This window comes from Cryptomeria japonica, chromosome 8, assembly GCF_030272615.1.
Source record: "Cryptomeria japonica chromosome 8, Sugi_1.0, whole genome shotgun sequence".
In the NCBI taxonomy this organism is placed as follows: Eukaryota; Viridiplantae; Streptophyta; class Pinopsida; order Cupressales; family Cupressaceae; genus Cryptomeria; species Cryptomeria japonica.
In genome coordinates this window covers 70,304,453-70,327,946 of record NC_081412.1, presented here as the reverse complement: position 1 = coordinate 70,327,946, position 23,494 = coordinate 70,304,453, and positions in this window count along the sequence as shown.

Genomic DNA, 23,494 nt, shown 5'->3' with positions numbered 1-23,494 from the left:
CGAAGCATATCTTCTAACACCTGATTGACTCTCTCTGTCTTACCATCTGTCTCCGGGTGATAAGCCGTACTGAAATTGAGCTTTGTGCCCATAGCTGCCTGTAATGACTTCCAAAAGGTAGAAGTAAAAAGAGAATCCCTGTCAGAAATAATCTTGCGGGGTACGCCATGTAGTCTAACAATGTCTTGCAAGAACACCTGTGCTACTGCTGGAGCTATGAATGTAGTACGAACTGGTGAAAAGTGAGCTACTTTGGTCAACTTGTCAACTGTCACCAAGATAGCATCATGGCGACGAGAAGACATAGGGAGACCAATGATGAAATCCATGGATATAGTATCCCACTTCCACTCTGGTATAGCATGAGACTGAAGCAACCCACCTGGATGGCGGTGCTCCGCCTTTACCCTCTGACACTCGAGACACCGAGCTACTATCTCAGCAATGAGCTGCCGCATTCCCGACCAATGATACAACTGCCTCAAGTCTGCATGCAACTTCTTAACCCCAGGATGCGCAGCATAAGGAGCTCTATGAGCTTCCGAGACAATGAACTCTCGCAACCCTCCGGAGGAAGGTACATAAATGCGCCCTCTGTGGCGTAACAGTCCATCGGACTCCAAAGAATAATCCACATATTTCCCTTCTAGTGTGACCTGAGAACGTAACACCTGACAAACCTCTGCATACCATCCATCCTCTGACAAATGTCGAAGTATACGGTCCCTCAAGTTTGTGCCCATGGATATGGTGTAAACCTCATGACGTCTCCTACTCAAGGCATCTGCAACTACATTTTCCTTTCCCTTGATGTAGTGAACGTCAAAATCATATTCGCACAAAAACTCCATCCATCTCCTCTGACGTGCATTAAGGTTCGGTTGAGTGAAGATGTACTGAAGACTCTGATGATCTAAATGCAACTCAAAGTGATGTCCTAGAAGGAAGTGTCTCCACCTCACAAGTGCATGCACTACTGCTGCGAGCTCAAGGTCGTGAGTGGGATAATTAAGTTCATGAGTCTTAAGTTTCCTAGACTCGAAAGCTATGGCCCTACCACCTTGCATAAGAACTGCCCCTAAACCCTCTAAGGAAGCATCGGTACAAACCATGAAATCAGCTGAAGGATCTGGTACAACAAGGATAGGAGCGCTAGTAAGTGCCTTCTTGAGTTCCTGAAAGGCCTTCTCGCACTTCTCTGTCCACTCAAACTTCTTCCCTTTACGCTGAAGAGAGGTAATAGGGTGTGCGACTCTGGAGAAACCTTCGACAAAACGTCGGTAATATCCTGCTAAACCCATGAAACTCCTGACCTCTGTCACACTGGTAGGCGCTGGCCAATCCATAATAGCCCTAATCTTTGATGGGTCAACTGAGATCCCATCACCGGAAACAACGTGTCCAAGGTACTTGACCTCAGATCGAAAGAAAGCACACTTCGATAGGCTGCCAAACAACTGGTTATCTCGCAAACACTGCAATACCTGTTTCAGGTGCTCCTCATGCTCCTTCTCATTCCGAGAATATATCAATATATCATCGAGGAACACAATAACAAAACGGTCCAGAAAGGTACGGAACACCCCATTCATGAGACTCATAAAAACTGCTGGGGTATTCGTAAGTCCAAAGGGGACTACGGTAAACTCATAGTGACCATATCTAGTGCGAAATGCGGTCTTGTGGATATCACTTTCCACTATTCTCAACTGATGGTATCCTGACTTCAGATCTATTTTGGAAAAGACTTTGGCACCCTGAAGCTGGTCAAATAAATCATCAATTCTGGGCAAGGGATATCGGTTCTTGATGGTTACTTTATTTAGCTGCCGGTAATCCATACACAATCGGAGAGATCCATCCTTCTTCTTAACGAAGATAACTGGTGCACCCCACGGGGATACGCTAGGACGGATATGACCCTTCTCAAGAAGTTCCTCAAGCTGAATTTTAAGTTCATTAAGCTCATTTGTGGTCATTCTATATGGTGCTCTGGAAACTGGCTCGGCTCCTGGTACTAGGTCTATATGAAAATCAATCTCTCTGTGGGGAGGCATTCCCGGTAACTCTGAAGGAAATACATCTGAATATCCCTGAAGGATAGGATGGTCATCGAGCGATGTTTCTTTTTCCTCCTCTTCTCCTCTGTCACTGATAGTGATAGCAAAAAGCTGACATCCCTTCCGCATGCTCCGCTTGAGTTGCATTGCGGAGATCATACGAAGAGACACGGGCCTCTGAATCCCGGTGATAACTATGGGCGAACCATGATCATCCTCACACTCGATCTTTTTCAGGCGGCAATCCATCTTGGCTCTGTGGGCATAAAGCCAATCCATGCCAAGTATGATTCCATAAGATCCAAGTGGAGTCACTCTAAGGTCTACTATAGTGGTGGTCTTGCCAATCTGCAACTGACATGCCCTAACTTCTGATTCCACTGACACTCTAGCCCCTGAAGCTAATTCCACTTCCCAACTGACACCCTGCCTAGTTGCCACTAGCCCGCAACGCTCCACAACCAACGAAGATATAAAGGAGTCAGTAGCTCCTGAATCAAACAAAATAGATACATTGTTACCTCTGATTATACCTGAAGATTCGATAACCGTGGCCTGATGATCGGCCTGGCGGTTGTCAACCGCTGCAAATACTCTATGGGACCTGCCCATATCACCAACTGTCGACTCTGAAGCGGCCATCCGCTGACTCCCTGCTACCTGTCCCTGAGGGCAATCCCTCGCCAAGTGCCCCATGGCTCCACAAGTAAAGCAAGCACCCCGTGCCTGGAACTGGGCACCCTGAGGCCTAGAAAAACCCTGACCTCCTGTCCTACTGGATCCGCTGTACCCACCCCTGGAGGACTGCTGAGTCCCCGCCGACTGTGTGTACTGCCCCTGTGCTCTGATAGGTACCTCTCCCGGAACCTCTCGGTGAATATCTCCCAAGTGAGTGTATCAGGTACAAGTCCGCATTTGTACTCTTCCTGTCTCCACCAGGTGGAGGCTGTTCCTCTCAAAAGATGAACTGCAACACGTGCTTTCAGGTTGCTCTCATAAGAACGCAACGCAAAGCACCTCTCAAGACTCAGAAGCCATGCCTCGGCCTCTACTCCATCTGTAGAGCCTCCGAAGGATGGCGGTTGGAGGCGCATGACCTCCCTGATGAGATCCCCTGGATCTCGATGACCCCTCTCAAAATAGACTGGCTCCACCGCAGGAGGTGGTCCTGGCATATGCACTGACTCTGGCTCCTTACCACCCTGGCTCTCTACAGGAATCGGAGCTGGGCTCCTGCTTCGTTCTCTATCAACAGATCTATGACTCCCAGAGTCATGACTCCCAACCGGAGGGTTCTCTGCAAGAATCCTTTCCTGAACAATGCCAATAAGATTCTGAATGGCTGCTAGAAGGTCATGGTTAGGTTCATTTGGCTGTTCGGGAGGTGCTCCTGGGTTCTCCTCTGGAACCGATGCCTCCCTCTCTTCCTCATCGCGAGCCAGGCGCTCACGTCTAGGACCCCGTCCGCGCTTGCGAGCTTGTTGCGTCAACGGAGGCATCCTAAGAGGAAAATAATACAAAACAATTAATTTATTTCTTTTAGAATTAAATTTATTTAAATGCCAAATTCCATTTAACAAAATAATTTTTAAATAAATTTAAGGCGAAACGTAAGTGAGTAAGGCTCCTAGTGTGGAAACCTTGCTCTGATACCAAAATGTCATGCCCAAAATTTAGGGCAAAAACGGAACAATTTTTTTTTAAATAAAATACTTAATTTAATTAATAAGCACACTCTTGCGACAAGCGTTAGAGAAAATTCCATTAATCAATTCGAGCTCCTTCCGAAACGAACGAAGCATCGACAATCAGTTATATTCTAATTGCGGAATAACCTACTGGTTTAAATTTTATCTCCAAGAGATATTTAATTAATAGTTTTATTAAATTAATCATACTAAAAATATTAGGAGAGATATTTTAAAATTTATTTCCCACTATGACTATATAGTCTTAGCAATTTTAATTAATTTCTTCTTTATAATTTTCTTCCATATCTATATTGTGTACATATAAAAAGTACATATATACATATAGATCATGCATATATTTTGTATATCAATAATTTAATTTCTTAAATCAATTAAACTCAAAAAGAAACATACATATATATTCATATATATATTCCCATATATATATATATGGAAACATATATATTATTATATATATATTCTACATATATTCCAATATTTTAATCCTAACCTCCTAAATCCATTTCAACTTTCTAAATATTATCACTTAATTTCCTCAACCCTAATTAGGGTTCTAAATTCTTATTTAACCATTACCCAAATCCAAATTTCATGTTTATTTTTTTTTGATTTTAAAAACTAAACTTCCCTAGCCGCTATCGGGCTAGGGTTTTAACCCCCTTTTTTTTAGCAGGTAAAGATTCATGCCGGGCCGAAGACCTTACGGCGGCCATGTCCGAAATTACTTGCAGGTCGCAGAGGTTCCAAGTGGTGGCTGGCCGCGCGCACCACTGTGTGAGCGCACAGTGGTGCCGCGGCACCACTGTGTACCCACACAGTGGGCGCCGCTGGCGGCACCACTGTGTGGCCACACAGTGGCGGCCGCGGCCGTCCACTGTGTGCCCACACAGTGGGAGCCGCAAGTGGCTCCACTGTGTGTGCACACAGTGGGCGCCGCGCGGTCGTCCACTGTGCGTCCACACAGCGGAGCCCGCGGGGTCTCCAACCTATATTTTTAAATTTTTTTTTTTTTAAATACAATAACATTTAAATATATATATATATATATATATAAATATATATATTTATATATATGTATATATATATTTATATATATATGGTGTTTACAAAAAAATTAACATGCATAAATAAAATGATAAATTTAATACCAAATAAAGTTTATATACTTTTTACAAGAGAATTATTACATGCAAATTTTTAAGCTAATATAATAATGGAAAAGATAACCAAGTTAAATCAAAAAAAATAAAATATATATATATATATATATATATATATATATATATATAAATTTAAGTGCATCTATAAAACAAACTTCTAAATCAAAGTTAACAAAAAAAATACAATCTAAAGTATTTCACAAGGATACATTATTCGTTTCTCTTTTTGTAATAAGAAATCCTTTAATATTTCTTTAAATAAAATATTCACATAAAACAACTTTTCTTTCTATCTAAAATACTTAAAAGCTTTCAGCTAAAATAAACTTCTAAATTGACTCAATTAAAAATACAGGTAAAAATCTAAATGAAAACAGATTTTTTTTATTTCTTTCATAAAACAAGAAGCTTTACATGCATCACTAATTTGCTTTTCTTTTTCAAATATACTAGAAGTAAAATCAAGCCTTTTCTCTTTCTTTAAAACATCTCTAATATATACTATCAAATATACAGAATGTTTTCTCTGAACAGTCACAACAATAAAACTTCAAATCTATTATTACAAAATTTTCAACTTGCTTCTCCTTTTTTTTGAATGAGGCATTTATTCACAACAACTTTAAAGCAATATCTGCAAACTGATTTCAAATATCTTCAATTTCAATCTTCTGTATATCTTTCATGAATTTCTATCCTCTTTCCTCTGGATTTCCTGCATAATAGAAAACACAAAACTGACCACAGAGTGCTCACCTCCCAGCCTAGGCTAACTGGTAGCCACCCCTGAGCTCGGAGAACCAATTCCTAGACGGGTAACAAACAGGCAAACACAAAGAAACACAAAACATACAAATATTACAAACACATTCCCAACCTGGCTTTCACAGCACCACACTCTGGTGGTGAATAATTTCAAAGGGTGGTAGTGGACCAAATACCCTGAGGAGAATTCTGCAAGTATGTAATAACAAGAAGCCACCTCATGGCACAAATAACATATCAAAATCTCAACCCCATAAATTCCTTATGCCCCCCAAAGGCATTCTAGCCTTATAACCCTCCTTATGACCCCCATTGCACAAACAGGCCATGCAGCAAGGGTCACACAAAGTTCCCTTGTGATCGCTCTCTAAAGAGAGTCTCTCACTCGAGGGCTGTCACTGCTACCACCCTCAAGATCCTCTTCTCTCCCAAGAGAAAGAGAGATCTTGAGAAAACTCCCAAAACGCATTCATTCATAAAACAAAACCAAAAGATTTTCAAACATTCATTTTCAAGAATACAGATTTTCTTATTCAACAACTTTCAGAAATAAACAAAACTAGACATTAAAAGTAAAAATGAAACCAACCTTATTCTGCCCAAAGGTTATAATGATATTTGAAGAAGAGCTGCCCAATCCACAATTCTTTATTTTTCCTTAATCAATTTCTTTATCCCATAACATTATTTTTTTCTTCCAAATTTTCTTCCGTCTCCAAAAATGGAGAGTGGGTGATTAGCCAGCTATTCCCAAAAATCTTCCTTAAGAAGCTCACTCACTGAGTTCTCACAGGATTCTAAAAAAAATCAACAAAAAGAAGGAAGAAAGCAAAAATGCAAAAAGACTTTCCTTCCAAGAGGGAAAATCTGGATTTGATTTTCACTTCAATTTTCAATTTTCGCTCAACTCAAAAAAGCCAAATTTTAAAGCGTTAAAAAGATCATTATAAAGTAGAAACTTGCCTAAAATTACCCCTAACCCCTAGGTATACCTTATGGGCTTCAGGAAACCCTAATAAACTACTCCTAGGTGTTCATTTAACCCATTTTAAACCCCTCTGAAGTTTATTTTCGGGTCAAACATAAGTTGACCACTCCAAATATTATATTCTCAAAATATCTTTTTTTGACAACACATTATTTTATTTAAAATTAATAATAATTAACACTTTCCCATCAAGAGACAAGATAAAATATTTAAATTTAAATCCACACATGTGTCAAGTGACACTAATAAAATACTTTTACAAAAATAAACATGAAATTGTCTCTTGAGGTTTTTACACAATAAATTTAAATAACACATAACACACATGCAGCATATACTGATACGAATAAAATACAACACAAACGGGGTGTTGTCTCTCCAAATAGACAAACCCTGGCTTTACGAACATACATAAGTCTAGGTTTGATTCTCCGTAATTTTCCATGGTCACATGGTAAATTTCCTGCGCATCTCAATTTACACATTAGTACTCCCAAATATTCATATAAAATATAATTCAATAATACAACAATGCACATCATTACTTGCATACAATTTTCATCTGCACAGATTGAATACATCTTTTGTCAAGCAAATTCACATAAACAATTTTCATCCCAATTCACATAAACTAAGCATACATCATAGTTCTATATTCAAAGTAAAGTCCTGCAAATTCATTAACGACATCTATCATTGCAATATCATTCTATCTAATAATCATGTAGTGTTCTATCTCATAAAGCATGTAAGTAAAACATCAATTCATAGCAATGTTATCCAATATCCTGAAATCATATAAGTTCTAAGTCTCAAAATGCATCAAAACAAAGTATCCATAGTAGTCTAAAATATAAAATCCACTGAATGTCAAACTGAGTCGAGGTGAGGCCTCACAGATCTACAACTCAGATTGAACCGCAATACCCTAGCACAAGTTCCAAGAAATATATACAAGTTCCAAGGCAAGGTAAAACATTTTCAGATCGAAGGATACATTGAACCTAGTCAAGATTGAAGATCTGGTGGCTATGATTGATCATGGGATATGTGATCAAGGAGATTAAGCGGTTAGCAAATTGTTTATAAATAAGGAATTGTTGATAAAAAATGTATGCGGGCAAGTGTATGCACAAGGATGCTACATAGTGATTACCGAGCACAAAAGATTGAAGACCTATTTGAATAATAGAGTATAGAGCCCAACAGATGGACAAGATAAGTCCTAGATTGTATTGAGAAAATAAGAATCTGCTTTAGCATTTTAGATGTGAAGTTGCAGATAGATTTTTATTACTGTTATTTTGTGAAGTGACAGAAAATCTCTTAACCGAGTGGACTTAACAGTCTTATATGTAAAACCCTCTAGCAAGGTGACATTCTGATTGAGTGTTTGAAATCCTTTAACAAGGTCACTTCTAACAAGGTGAAGATCCTAACAGATCTGAGGGAAATCCCTTAACTGGGTCACATCTAGCAATGTGTTTGTAATCTTTAATAGGATTTGCTTTTAACCGAGCATACTCTAGAAGAGTATATTTCTTAGTGGGTCCGAAATCCCACAGTGGTTTTTCCCTATTTGGGTTTCCACGTTAAATATGGTGTTATGAGTTTTATGATGTTTATATGCATTTGAGTTTGCATGTTTAGCAATTTTGGTTATATTACTGAAGTATATGTTATCGAGGTTGAATCTATTATTTTTATGGAAGATTAAGGTTGTATGATTCACCCCCCCCTCTCATCTTATTAGCTTGGCATATGTACTTAACATTAAGTATCAAAACTATCAATTGGTATCAAAGCTTTGGACTTCGGAAGAAAAAGTTTAAAGGTACTTGAGGCAAAGATCCAAAGGTGTATAAGAGGGATGCATCGAAGCTTAACAAGTCAAGTTTCTCTACATGGCAGAAAAGGATGAAGTTGCACCTATCAAAAGTTGGAGAATATGATGTATATTACCTGGAGAATGATTTTATTACACCGAGCAAGTATCCATTGACAATAGAAGAGATAAAAGCAAAGCAAGAACATATCCAAGCAATGATTGAAATAACATCTGCATTGACCGACTCAGAGTTTAATGATCTAGAAGGCTGCAATGATGCAAAGGCAATGTGGGACAAGCTCATATCTGTGTATGGTGGAGATGAACATGTTCAAAGAGAAAAAGTGGATAGTCTAAGAGGACAACTTGAATCTATTAGGATGAATTAAGGTGAGAACATAACCCAGTACAGTAAAGACTAAAGGAGATTGTCAATCAAATCAAAGGAGCAGGTGGAACTATTGAAGAAAAGGATATAACAAGTAAGTTGTTAAGAACCCTTCTACCAGCTTATGTAATCTGAGTCTCTGCAATCAATCAATTGAGGTCTATACCAAATATGCTAGTTTCTTTAGATGCTACTATTGGTAAGCTACATGCATTTGAGTTAAGTAACTTTGATAACAATGGGTCATCGGTAAATAAAGTTGAGTTTGCATTTAGTTCTTTTCATATTGGTGAATCTGATGATTACAATGATAGAATAAGTACACTAAAGGGGATCATGTTAGGGTTCCCATAGATACTGAGAGGGGGGGGGGGGTGAATAAGTATTTTACCGGTAATGAAATTTTCTTAAAACTGAATATGCAGAACATAAAGTAACAGTATACCGGTATGCAAGAATTAATACAAATAATAGAATAAAAAACATCCACATGAAAAGAACACCATAACACAAGATGTTTAATGAGAAAACCCGGTGTGGGAAAAACCTTGGTGGGATTTGTGACCCACAATATTCACTTATTGGCCAATAAGAGAATATTACTTACAATAGGGGCCTACACATGCAGGAAGGCCAACTGCCTAGAGCTCACTACTCAATAAGAAGTCACACTGACTTACAATGAGGATTTACACAAATCCAATATTCTGTACTGCTTTACAATAGCATCTTCAATGCCAGATTCAGTATTGGTTCTTGCTTTGTTCTTTATATATACCCTTGACCTATAATTCGCACATTAGGTCTGCCTTATAATTTATTATGCTTCCTATCCATATCCTACAAATGTCTACAATGATCTCTTTTATATACAAGAGTCATTTTACAATTTGCCAAGTCGGCTTACAATAATAAACAAAATATTACATATCAAAAATCCTCTCGGCCTTTGTGCCGGTATACATATTTCCTTCTGTGCCGATGTCGGTGTAGATTGATCTTGCTGATGCCAGTGCACTATCTTGTTTGAATAATACTTTTCTGGTATAATGTCTTGCTAGTGCCATAGGATTGCAAGGTTGCCTGAGTAATGCTTTACCGGTATAATGTCTTGCCGATGCCATAAGATTGCAAGGTTGCCTGAGTAATGCTTTGCCGGTATAATGTCTTGCTGATGCCATAGGATTGCAAGGTTGCCATTAATGACAAAACCTTCAATCACACACAATGTCTCATTGGAGTGTCCATATGCCAACAATCTCCCCCTTTGGCATTGATGGCAACACTCATGAGAAATTTTAAAAAGTTATCCAAAAATGTGTAGACCAAAAATGTGAGAGCTCGCCCTAAGCATGTGATCCCTGTGCTTTGAATTTTCTCATCTACTACTCCGCCTTTGGCATCAATGACAAAGGTTAGTAGATTTTGTAGTTGTACCAATTCATAACCTCAACCTTGTAGTTGGGTAGTTATTATCTGAAGAATATCTCCCAAAATTAAGTTTATGCCATCCATAAACTTCTTGCTCTCCTTTATTGCTATCTCAGTTCTGTGTACTGTACCAGTGAGATGCTGCAAGTGCTCTGCTGGTGATTTGCTACCCTATGTTAGTGCCTCTGAGATTTCCTTACGCAAAGATGCTAAATAGTCCAATCTTGGACTTAGTTTAGATCTCAAAAATTTTGCCTTGTTTATTATTTTCTCTTTTTCTCTTTCTAATTTGAGCAATTCTTCCTCAAAATTTGTTATCTTTTCCTCAAAAACTGATAATGTATCAGGTGAGTTAACAAAATTATTAGCAAGTTTATTGATCTCTTCCTGTACCTTGCTCATCTTTTTGTCTACATCCATGGTCAAAAAGTTTATCTTACAGGTGTCTTTATACAGTGTTTTGTACTCTTTCAATAAATTGCATAGTTCCGATAGAAGTGTGTCAAATTCCCTGTTGCACTTCTTTATTCCTTCCTCAAAGAATTTCTGTTTCTCTTTTTCTACATTTTCCTTTATAGTTTCTACCTTTGTTTGCTCAAAATTTCCAGAAATATATTTACAAAGTGTATCCAACTGGCCTAAAGAATCTTTGTTGGCTATATTACAATTGGGAGTTATGATTTCAAAACTGTAGTTGAATCATCTATCACTTTATAAGCTTGTGAGCTATAATCAGTTATTTTCTTGATAGATTCGAGCAATACCTCTATTACATTTGATGGTGACCCAACAAACTGAGTGCCGGTGGAAGTGACCATGCTAGTATTGACCTCTGGTAGGTCTGTTTGTGTCTCCATCTCTTTAAACACTATTTTTCCTGTATCATTTCTTACTGGTGGCATCTGTTCTGGAGCCTTTAACTCTATTGGTTGCTCTATTTGTGTTCCAGATTCCATCTTTTTCTCTGAATCTACTGCCGGTTGCTCTTTGTTTCCTGTTGCTGGTTGCTCTTTGTTTTCTGATTTATCTGTTGTATCCTTGTCTACCACTATGTTGATTTTCTGAGTATCAACATTCACAGTATATAGGACTTCAGGATTAGGATTATTATCCTCTGTGTCCATGCTCTCAGCTGCTGGTTGATCTTCTGCAGTTGTTGTTTTTACTGGTGGAGTATTTAAAGGAGGTGGGGGTAAGTTGTCTCTAATCTTGATACTTGGTGGTCCACCAACTTTACCTTTCCCTTTGTCCTTTTGATATACCATAATGGGCTTGGGATTCCTATATTCTTCTTGTTTTTCTTTTTCAACCAAGAATGTATCCCAACCATCTTCTGTTTCCTTTGAAACTTCAGTAACTCTACCTGCCATTAGTGATATTTGCTGGTGTGCAGTGGAAAAAACTGTCCAGTTGGCCTAAGCTATCAGATCATCAATTTCCTTAGGTGAGTTGACCGGGTATACTGCAAGTAATTTTTCTATTTTAATTTTCTTATCCAACTCAACTATTCCTTGTCTTCTGGCCTCAAGTCTTTTATATAATTCATCAAGAATTTCATTTAGGACTTGCATCAAAAACTTTTTATACATGTCCATGTGTAATATAACACTCTTCTTGACTTGTCCTTTCTCATCATCTGATAGGGTGTCATAGATTTTCCCTATGTTTTTCAATTTACCTTCCTCTGTGATCTCATTCAGTAATATGTCAAAAGGGGCCAAGTCAGTGTTTGTCTTCTTCTTCTTTTTGGGGATCAACTTTTTCTTAGGTGTGGCTTTCTTGATCGGAGACCTCACAACTTGTTGCTTTTGTCTTGTCCTTCTAGGTGAAGGAGTGGATACTAGTGAGGGGTCTCTTTTCCTAACAAATCTTTTGAAAGTTGTTGGCATATCTCCTTATGAGGAAGTATCTACCGGTGATAGATGAGTTTCAGGTTGTTGGGCTGCCAACTCATCTTCTGTTATGCCGGTTTTCTTTAGTACATCTTCCTTTATGGCTTTTGCTTGTCTGGTTCCTTTCCTCACAAATGCCTCAACTTTCTTTACTCTCTTTTTAGATTGAATTTGGCTTTCGATGGTCTCAGCACTACCAAATACTTCTTCCTTTGGTTCATTGGGGGCTTCCAGAAGTGATTTGGCATAAGTTTCCACTATGTGGTCATCTATTTCATACCCCATCTCTGTAACCCAGATTGTTCTTAGGATGACTGCTTCCATCCAGATCTCATCCTTTTTGATCACAAAGCATATATCATCCTTGTATTTGTTGACAATTTCTTGTGATAGTCTGATTCTTTTATTCATTCTGACCTTTAGTGCTTGAAAATACTCATTGATATTCTTTTCTCTGTTTTCACCCATGTTGTTGAATAAGTCAGACAATTGTTTTCCTACCGGTATGTCGAATCCAAAATCCTTATAGCCTATACCGGGAGCCTGTTTGGTTATATGTAACATTAAGAATACAAGCAAATTTCCAAATCTAAAGGTTCCTTTCTTATCCTTCTTGATTTTTGCTAAATTGTCAATTAATTCATCTTTTAACCATTCACAGATATCAATTTTCACATTGTCCTTAACCATGTCATAAGCACTCTTTATGCATAAACTAGAAACAGAGTTAAGTCTATTAGAATGAGTTTCTTTGTAACCTAGAATCATGCTAACAAATCTAACATTTGTATCGGTCACATCATTAACCCTCAATGATCTCTTTTCGGATGTTGCACCAGTTAAGTTTGTTACCAAGTCATTGGAGACCTTCTTGGTTTTGTCAGGTCTGGTACCGGTGGAAGGTAACCCTGTTACTGCTTTCACAACTACCTTTGTAATTTTATGCACTGAGTCAAGCCAAAAGAATGAGCCATGCACCTTGCTAAGAACTATCCTAACCACTTCCTTGGGAAATTTAGGAATGCAGAGGATTTCAGTGAATCCTAGGGTTTCAACAATTTTATGTTCAGGTTTCACATTTCTGGCATTGTCACATATAACAGATTTATACATGTTTTTAATTTCTTCATCACCTAATTCCTCTATGTTGCAATGAATATACATTATAGGGTCTTTTGTATAAACAACACCCTTTGGAATTTGGGAAAAAGCACCTGTGTTGTCATCTTTCTTAGCTACCTCGGCAACTAGCTAAAACATGGGCCTAGGTCATTTTATAACCTTAACTACTGTAGGGTTTGCTATGAATTCAGGTGCAGAGGAGGATGCCATGATGATAAATACCTTTTTCTACCTTTGGATGGATTGATTGCTTAAGTGCTTTGCCTCTTTGCTCTCTAAAAGTTTGAATTCACGGTGAAATGAAATGGAGCCAAAAATCTTATTTTATGAAGACTTTTCTGCTACCTACCAAATTAATTGCTTGCCGACAATGTATTAGCTTAACTTTATTTGCCGGTAATGAAGGTTTTTCAACTTCTTTTCTCCAACCGAGGGAATAATAGCACATGTGTTATTTGATTGCCAAACCCTCAAGATAATTTTCTTCAATTTGAGGAAGAACATCCTGCCGATGGAGCATCATAGTGTCCTACCGGTGAAGCATTTGTTGGTTCTACCGGTGGAGGAGTAACCCCAATATTTAGATCAACTTTTCTAATCCATTGCTTTGAAAATTATTGCTTAACCTCTTCAACCTTTTCTTTACCTTTCAAGCTAGTACTTCTATTATCTACTGGTGTACCTTTACTTCTACAAAATCTAGCAATATGACCAATCTTGTTACATGCATAACAAGTTACATTATTTTTCTGAATAGCTTTCCCATAACCTATGCTGGTTTGTGTTCTACATTTATTTGATAAATGACCAAATCTTCCACAAACATAACATCTTACATTCATTCTACAATTTTCAGAGTTATGACCAATTTTGTTGCGTTTGGTGCATTGACCGGTGGGAGGATTGATGTTCTGATAATTCCTAGATCTACATTCATTTGCCCTATGACCAAATTTATTGCAGTTAAAGCATTTTCCATTGAATTTGTAAGTATTAGAAGGTCTTACCGGTTTGCTATGATCCTGGGTATTTGCAGTACCAGAGCTTTCTCCAACTTCAAAACCAATTCCAGAAGTGTCACCTTTGGCTTTTTGATTCTTCAATAAGGTACCAACTTCTTCTAAGCTTTTCTTGAATTTTTCTTTGTGTTGATTTGCAGTTTCCAATTCCCTTTCCAAGATCTCTTTTTGTCTCATTAGTTCATTTGAGTCATTCTGAGTATGCATTAGATCTGTCTTCAACATGTCATTTTCATAGCTAAGTCTTGTGTTCTCATTTGCTGCATCACTTAGTCTTCTAGTCAATTCTTCTTCATTCTTCTTCCTATCCTCAATCTCTTTTCAAAATCTCATAGTCATATCCTGCATTTCATTTTTTGTTGTCATGATCTCTTGTTTCAATTTGCTTATCATATCATTTAGTGATTCCTTTTCATCATTCTCATTTTGCAATTTTTCACAAAGCTCTCTTCTCTTGTTTCTTGTAACAGTAAGATTTTCTTGAAGTTCTTGAAAAATGTCCTGAGATGCTTTTAAATCATCTTCTAATTTGATATTTTTCAACTTGTCTGCATCATAGTCAGTAAGAGCTCCTTCAAGTTGCTTCATCAGATTTTCCATCTTTACCGGTGTCAAGATCTTCCTCAAGCTGTTAGGCTTCTGAAAATAGAGGACCAGGCTTTGATACCAATTGTTAGGGTTCCCACAGATACTGAGAGGGGGGGGGGGGTGAATCAGTATCTGACCAGTAATGAAATTTTCTTAAAACTGAATATGCAGAACATAAAGTAACAGTATACTGGTATGCAAGAATTAATGCAAATAACTGAATCAAAAACATCCACATGAAAAGAAAACCATAACACAAGATGTTTAATGAGGAAACCTGGTGTGGGAAAAACCTTAGTGGGATTTGTAACCCACAATATTCACTTACTGGCCAATAAGAGAATATTACTTACAATAGGGGCCTGCACATGCGGGAAGGCCAACTACCTAGAGCTCACTGCTCAATAAGAAGTCACATTGACTTACAATGAGGATTTACACAAATCCAATATTCTGTACTGCTTTACAATAGCATCTTCAATGCCAGATTCAGTACTGGTTCTTGCTTTGTTCTTTATATATACCCTTGACCTATAATTCGCACATTAGGTCTACCTTATAATTTATTATGCTTCCTATCCATATCCTACAAATGTCTACAGTGATCTCTTTTATATACAAGAATCATTTTACAATTTTCCAAGTTGACTTACAATAATAAACAAAATATTACATATCAAAAATCCTGTCGGCCTCTGTGCCGGTATACATATTTCCTTCTGTGCCGGTGTATTCTTTTGTGCCGGTGCCGGTGTAGATTGATCTTGCTGATGCTGGTGCACTGTCTTGTTTGAATAATACTTTGCTGGTATAATGTCTTGTCGGTGCCATAGGATTGCAAGGTTGCCTGAGTAATGCTTTGCTGGTATAATGTCTTGCCGGTGCCATAGAATTGCAAGGTTGCCTAAGTAATGCTTTGCCGATATATCTTGCTGGTGCCATAGGATTGCAAGGTTGCCATCAATGACAAAACCTTCAATCACACACAATGTCTCGTTGGAGTGTCCATATGCCAATAGATCACAGTGGAGCAAGTGAAAGATTTTGCAAGAACATGGAAGAAGTACACAAATTGTATGAGGAAATCAGAAAGAAAGAAGAGTTTGAAGCACTATTAGCCAGAAGCTTACCGAGAGGCAAAGGTAAGTATAAAGGAAAACTGCCTTTGAAATGTTTCAATTGTGGTAAGATAGCACATATGGCTTCTAACTGTCCTGACAAAGAATCTACTGAAAAGAGAGATTACTAAGATGATAGACAGAAAGATAATCATTACAGAGGATATTGAGACTTCAGAAGAAGAGATAGAAAGTCATGCTTAATAGCTGATGAGGAATCCAATGATGATAAATTAGATGAAACTGATATAGAGGAATTAGTTTATGTGGCTATCAAAGATGGATCCAATGAAGAAATGTATGAAGAAAAAGCCCTAATATCTCACATAAATACTAATGATTCTTGGATCATAGATAGTGGATGCTCACATCACATGATAGGTGATAAACACAAGTTTGTTATGTTAGAAGATTATGATGGAGGTTATGTAAGATTTGGTAATGATGCACCATGTTCGGTAAAAGGTAAAGGATCTATAACACTTCTTGACAATGCTAGATGCAATGATGTTTATTGGGTTGAAGGATTGAAATACAATTTGTTGTGTAGCACAGCTAAACAATACAGGTTACCGAATAGAATTTCAGAAAGGAATTGTCAAAGTTCATGACAAGAATGGAAAGTTAGCTACTACCAGGACACAAAAAAAAGGTAACACATTTCACCTTGACTCAACTCGGAACAAGTGTCTATATGCAAAGATAGATGATACCTGGTTATGGCATAAAAGGTTTTGTCATGTAAATTTTGATAATCTGATCAAAATACGCAAGAAGCACCGAGTAAGAGGTCTACCGAGTCTTGAAAAACCTAAGAATGCTATGTGCTGAGGATGCCAGATGGATAAAATGACAAGATAAAGCTTTATAAGTAAGTCCTACACTTCTAAGGGAATTTTAGATCTTGTGCACAGTGATCTTTGTGGTCATCTCCTTGTTCATAAGTGGATAAGCGATCTTTAAAGGCCTTATGATCAGCATTAGTCACATGATTTCCAACAATGATCTTGCCTGCGTCAATGAGATCTTGGATTTCATATCGGAGTTTCATGTAGTTGTTTATTTTATGTCCCTTGTTCCGATGGTAGTCACAGTATTCGTTTTCTCTCCACCATTTGGGTCTAATTTCTGGGTCATATGGTCTAGAATTGTCTGGCAATGTTATCAGATTATTTGCCAATAAAGTTTTAAAAGCCAATTCATATGATTCATCTAGAGGAGTAAAATAATGCTTAGGCTTTGAAAGCCAAGGTTTTTCTTTAAACCATTCTCTTGGTTTCTTTGGGGGATTCTCTATTGTAGTTTCAGCTGCCTTGAGTGCTTGCATGCCACTGGCCAAGTTAAATATTGTGGATTTCATTTTTGTTTGGACAGTATCTACCACTCCATCATTAACGACGTTCTTGTTGCTATCTTTGCCATATTTCCAGTATTTACTATTTTCTTTAGAGCTAGAACCTTGCGATGTTTCTTTCCAAAGTGATATATCTCCCTTTTTGATAAGCACATCTTCCATTCTGAGGGCGTTATCTACCATTTTGTTGAATGAAGGGTGTACTTGCATCTGGACACTGTACTTCAATTCAAGGACTAAGTTGTTGACAAAGATATCCATTTTCTCAAAATCTGGGATAGTCCATGAATATCTAGAGAACATCTTTCTCCATCATTGGAGGAAAGTGAGAAAAGGTTCTCCTATCTTTTATCTGGTATTGCAAAGCTCTATCATAGTGACTAGGTGATGAATGTTGTATTGTTGTAAAAATAGTTGGATTAGTTCTTCAAATGTTTTTATCCCTTTGGGCAGGCTTGCGAACCATTCCATGGCTTGACCCCCTATACTCCTTGGGAAAAGGCACATGAGGTATGTTTGATCATGCATGAACTCCATACAAGCAGTACAAAACTCTCTGACATGATCTTGAGGATCTGAGGTACCATCATATTTGTCAAATTTTGGGATCTCAACTCATGAAGGAAATGGAGACATGTAAAGGTTTTTGTCAAATGGGAATGGGCACATTGTGTCCAGAGAATATTGTTTTGTCGTTTTATCTTTGTCTTCTATTCTTGTGACTGCAGTTTGTAATGCTTGCATTTGTTTGCTTATTTTTCCCCATGGTGTCTCTTCCTGTTTAGCGATGAGGGCCTCCACATTATAACCAGTAGGGAGTTTGGTGCCTTGCTTTGCTAATTCTAGGAAATAGTCTTATTTTTCCCTAGCCATGATGACCTTAATCATTTTTCAAAATTGTTTATTATTCTAATATCTACGTACTTCGGCTTCAGGAGGTTCAAGAAGCTTAGATTCAGTCGATGAGGAATCACTATCAATGGCATGATTGCTAAAGTCGTCATGAGTGTCTCATTTATTAGCTTCTCTTTCTTGTCTTTCCCTAGACATGGTGGGAAATAGGGGCTGACCAAACATTGGTATGTCATAGACTGGTATCTGTGACAAGGACAGTTTATTGTAAAATGGGTTTTCCACAAAAAATGGATTGTCTTTTGACAAAAAGGGCGATTCTTTTTCTTTGTCTCTTTTGCTGCGAGAATTTCTGGTTTGGATAGGCATTTGTAACCAACAGGACCGAGAGCCAAATGTTTTGCAGAAGTTAAGATCAAATTGTAGCTAGTAGTTCGTTTAACGTAGTGATTGAGAGAAGTAACTAAGATCTGGTCTAGTTTCAGGAATGATCTATCCTAGTTTAAAGATGATCGACAAAATTGTGCAACACAATGGCAAAGGTACACTATCAAGGTTGTTTATGCTCCAGAGGATGATAACCAGTTTTAGGCTTGCTGTAGACTATTTTGGACAAGTTTGACTGTTTTGGACTGGAAAAATCAGAGACTCGTATGACATAATTTATGAGACCATACGACAATATAACAACTTGAGGACGACAACAGTTCTGTTTTGTACGAGTTGCTACCTAGTACCGTACGACAAATGGGTAGGTCCCGAATGACAAATGATTCTGTGTAGTTCTGTCTCATACGACACAAGATTTAACTTAGAATGATAGACTTCTGGATCTCGTACGACAGAGAATTAGCTTCATGCAACAAATTAGCAGACTCGTACGACACACAATATGGTGCAGGACGACAAATTATCAGGCTCGTACGACTGTTAAAAGGATAGAGACAAAAATTATGAGTTTTTCAATGGCTAGGTATGACAACTGAGTATGACCAGTTTTGAAATGGACTAATTTTTGACCAGGATAGACTAGTTTGTGACATGGACAGAGTTTATCACTGAGTTGTTGATTCATTTTCTCTAGTATTAGTATTCCAGTTTTAGTTTGAGGGATGAAAACACATAAAAAACCCAGTATGAATAGTAACTCCAATCACAACATGCAAACCCTATGGAAGTTGTCTTAGAGAAGAAAATCTTTGCTTGCTGAATTAGGTACACACCCAATAGCTAATCAGGATAAGGCTGCTGAGTCTCATGCAATGGATTCTCAACACCGTATTAGCCGACTCCAAACACTAATGGGGGCATGATATGGCAAGTGTCTTGGGAGAGTTACTATCTCTCTTGCATAAAGATTATCAACCTTTCGAAGGTGAATCAGGTAGCTTCTAATTTTAATTGGATCTAGTAAGGGTTTTGTTCGATGCATCGAGGTATAAACTCAATTAAGAGGTCTCCCAGCCTTGAAAACCAAGGTTCAATATACCTGAAGGTACTGAGGAGAGCTATTCCCGAGCACTGTTGTTGACTTGATTTTCATCAAATCATGTTTATTTTATAGTGGGTTGGAGTACTTGGTGTTTATCCATTCCCACTTAGGTCGTTCCCCTCACACCGGTCGTAACGGCTTTAAGGGTTTTTCAACCCCTCAAGAGGGCAGGCCTGCTAAAGATGTACAAATCTCAAACAAAGAAAATGCCTCAAGGGTCTAGATTTCTGATTGTCTTAGAAAGACAAGAGCATACTCTCCTACCTCTCGAAATTTTCCAAAAAAGCACAAAAGATAGACTTGTTCATTACCTAGATAGCAAGTTAGGTGCCTAAAAAAAGTTAAAGAATACACGATGTTTGATTGATTTCTCTTTAGGCAACCTACAAAAACAACGCACCAGTAGTCATGTTATTTTTATTCTTTGACAGGCATGTGTTTGATTGATAAATTATTTGACAAGCGTCCTGCAAGAAAATGGTTAGGCTGTGAAAATACCAGGCAGACAAAAGACAATTCAGGGTTTAGCGTCAACATAATCAAAATTTAATTCAAGAAAAACCCTAAAAAGTGAAACTTGCTTTTAATCTAATAAAGAACAGAATCGTACGACAATTCTCATAAAATGGAACGATAGAAAACTTTTATTGTACGAGCCAGAAATCAATAAAGAACGACAAAAAATAACAGAAGCAGTATGTCGTATGAGTCCATATTATGATTCGTACGATAATTTATAGGATATAATATTGTGTCATATTATAAACTGCAGGCTTTAATATACTATCATACGATCCAGTGAAATTTCTCATATGATATTTCATAGAGACTGTATGGACGAAATCTGCAGGATAAAAAGAATGATTTCTGAGGCCGAAAAAGTAGTTTTCTGCCCCACGGTGGGCACCAAAAATGTGTGTGTGAAAAGTGGACCTGTATCTATATCTACAATACACAACACTTCAATCAAGTCATTACATGCATGGTTAGACAGATATAAACATGAATATGAAAACCATAACAAATCGACCCATTGACTTCTAAAAGATGCGAGTATAAGATTGCTCTCATATTTGTATAAGCAATCCAGTGACTAGACAACACCAAGACGAAGGATTTTAATCTATATGAGCATGATATTAATGCTAGATGGATGCAAGATTAATCTAACAAGATTTAAGTAATAAATGAGATAAATGATCTAAATATGTATGCAATATTCTCAATGAACCTAGAGCAAAAGCAATAGAATAACAATATATTCTCCAGGGTTTTTGAATAAGAGATGAGACCCTGAATTTATAGAAAATTTAGAAAGAAACCAAAGGCTAAGATCAAATGATGATGAGCGGTCAAGATTTTCCAAGAGGAAGCACAATGCAAGTGAATTGATGTGATTGGATGCTTTTCTCAGTTTTAAAGGAAATTGAACTAAAATTAAGATAAAATCAGAAAAAACTGATTTATTCTCTATTTCATTCAATTTTAATATTTAATTGTTTTAATTGCTTTCTCTAAGATTATTTATCAATTTTTAATTTGTTTTTTCCAAATTATCTCCAATTGATTTCTTTTCTCAATTTTTAATTCTTTTTTGTCAATTAATTCCTTTTTTTATTTGTTTCCTTTTTTGAAGATTTGTGGCAAATTGATTAATTTAATTAAATTAATTCCTCTTTTTGATGATTTAATGGTAAATTGATTTATTTAATTAAATATGCAAAAGATATTTAATTAAAATAAATAAGATAATTGTTTAAATGATTTACTTGGAATGATTTAATTAATTAAATAAATATTTAATTAATATTGATTGATTAATTTTTCCATGTGACATTTGATGATTTTAGAACTAATTGTGTGCTCAAGATTGATTTAATTGCCTTTGGTTAGAACCTTGGTGATTTTGTCGAGATTAGGGGCCCATGGTTTAGATGACCATTTTTAGGGTATTACACTTTGTACTCCAAAATTGTAGAGTTCAGTAGCGGTAATAATGTATTCAGGTGTTCTGTGCACTTCTTTAAGGTGTCATCAAAAAATTTGTCCTTCTCTTTTTCAACTCTCTCCTTTATTGTATCCTCGTTCACTTTATCAATCATTATTACATCGTCAACAATAAATTTGGACAATGTGTCCAATTTGCCTAAAGAATCCTTAATATGATCTATGTTACAATTTAGTGCAATCAAATTAAGAATTGATACAGTGTTATCAATTTCCTTGTAGGTCAATGCATTTCAATCCGTTATCTTTTTGATTGAGCCCAAAAGTACCTCTGTAACATTGGTAGGTCTGAATTCACTTGTTGATGTGTCGGATGTCTGACCAATTTCCTTTATTACCTCTATGCCTCCATCAGTTGTAACCATTTTACTTGTGTTTACCTCTGGTTGACCAGTTTGTGTTTGCATCTCAACTTGCAAGGGTTTCTCAGACTGCTTTGATGTCACAGTGAATGTTGGTATCTCTACCTTAGTATGTACCTCTGCCTTAGTAGATTTCTCATTAAGTTCAAATGTCGATATCTCAGTCTCCGGTGGCCCTGTGCCAACATCTATTCCTTCAGTAGGTTTCTCTATTTCTAATGGTTGCTCAGGTTGAGTTGGGATCTCAACTTCAACAATCTCTACCGGTTTCTTAGCCAAGTTGCCACTATCAACATTGTCTTCCTTAGCCTCTGAACTATCCTTGTCTACAACAATATTCACTTCCCGAGTATCCACATTCATGGTGAAGAGTATCTCAGATTCAGGATTTGTGTCATCATGTGTAACACCTTCAGTGCGAATAACTGGTGGATCATCTGTATGTACTGGTGCAGTATCCAAAGGTGGTGGTAAATTGTCAGTGATCTTGATGTTTGGAATACCACCAATTTTTCCTTTGCCCTTGTCCTTATCCTTCTGATATACTTTAAATGTCTTCTTCGGTCAGTTAATTTCCTCTTGTTTTTCCTTCTCCACAAAAATATATCTCGGTTATCAGTAGTTTCATCTGCAATCTCTTTTACTCTTCCTGCCATTAAACTTACTTGTTAGTGTCCACTGGCAAAAATAGATCGGTTAGCCTCAGAAATTAATTCATAAATTTCCTCTTTTGAATTTACAAGATGTATAGCTAGAAGTTTTTCAACTTTCAGTTTCTTATCTAATTCCATCACTGCAATCCTTTTTGCTTCCAATTTCCTATATAGATCATTGGGTAAGTCATCCACAACTTCAATTAAAACCTTTTTATATATGTCCATATGTAAAATTATACTGTTCTCAATGCTTTCCCTGTCAAAGTCATTAAATGTGTTATACAGTTTGTGCACATTGGCCAAATTTCCATCATTAGTTATCTCATTGAGTAAATCATTCAAAGAAGGGGTAATAGGTTATTGTTTCTTCTTTGGTGTCAGTTTCTTTGGTGGTCCCCTTACTGCCTGTTGTTTCTTCCTCAAAGTCCTTGTTCTCTTAGGTGAAGGAGAGGGTACATTTTCCTTGATTTACTTCACTTTCTTAGAAGCATCTCTAATAAATTTTTCTCTTTTCTTCCTTTGCTTCAATGTATTTACATCACTTTCAATAGTCTTAGCACTACCAAAAACTTATTCTGATGGTTCTCTCGATGCATCCAGTAAAGCCTTTGCATATGTCTCAAGAATGTTAAGATCTACCTCATATCCCATTTCAGTCACCCAGATAGTCCTAGGGAGTACAACTTCCATCTATGTCTCA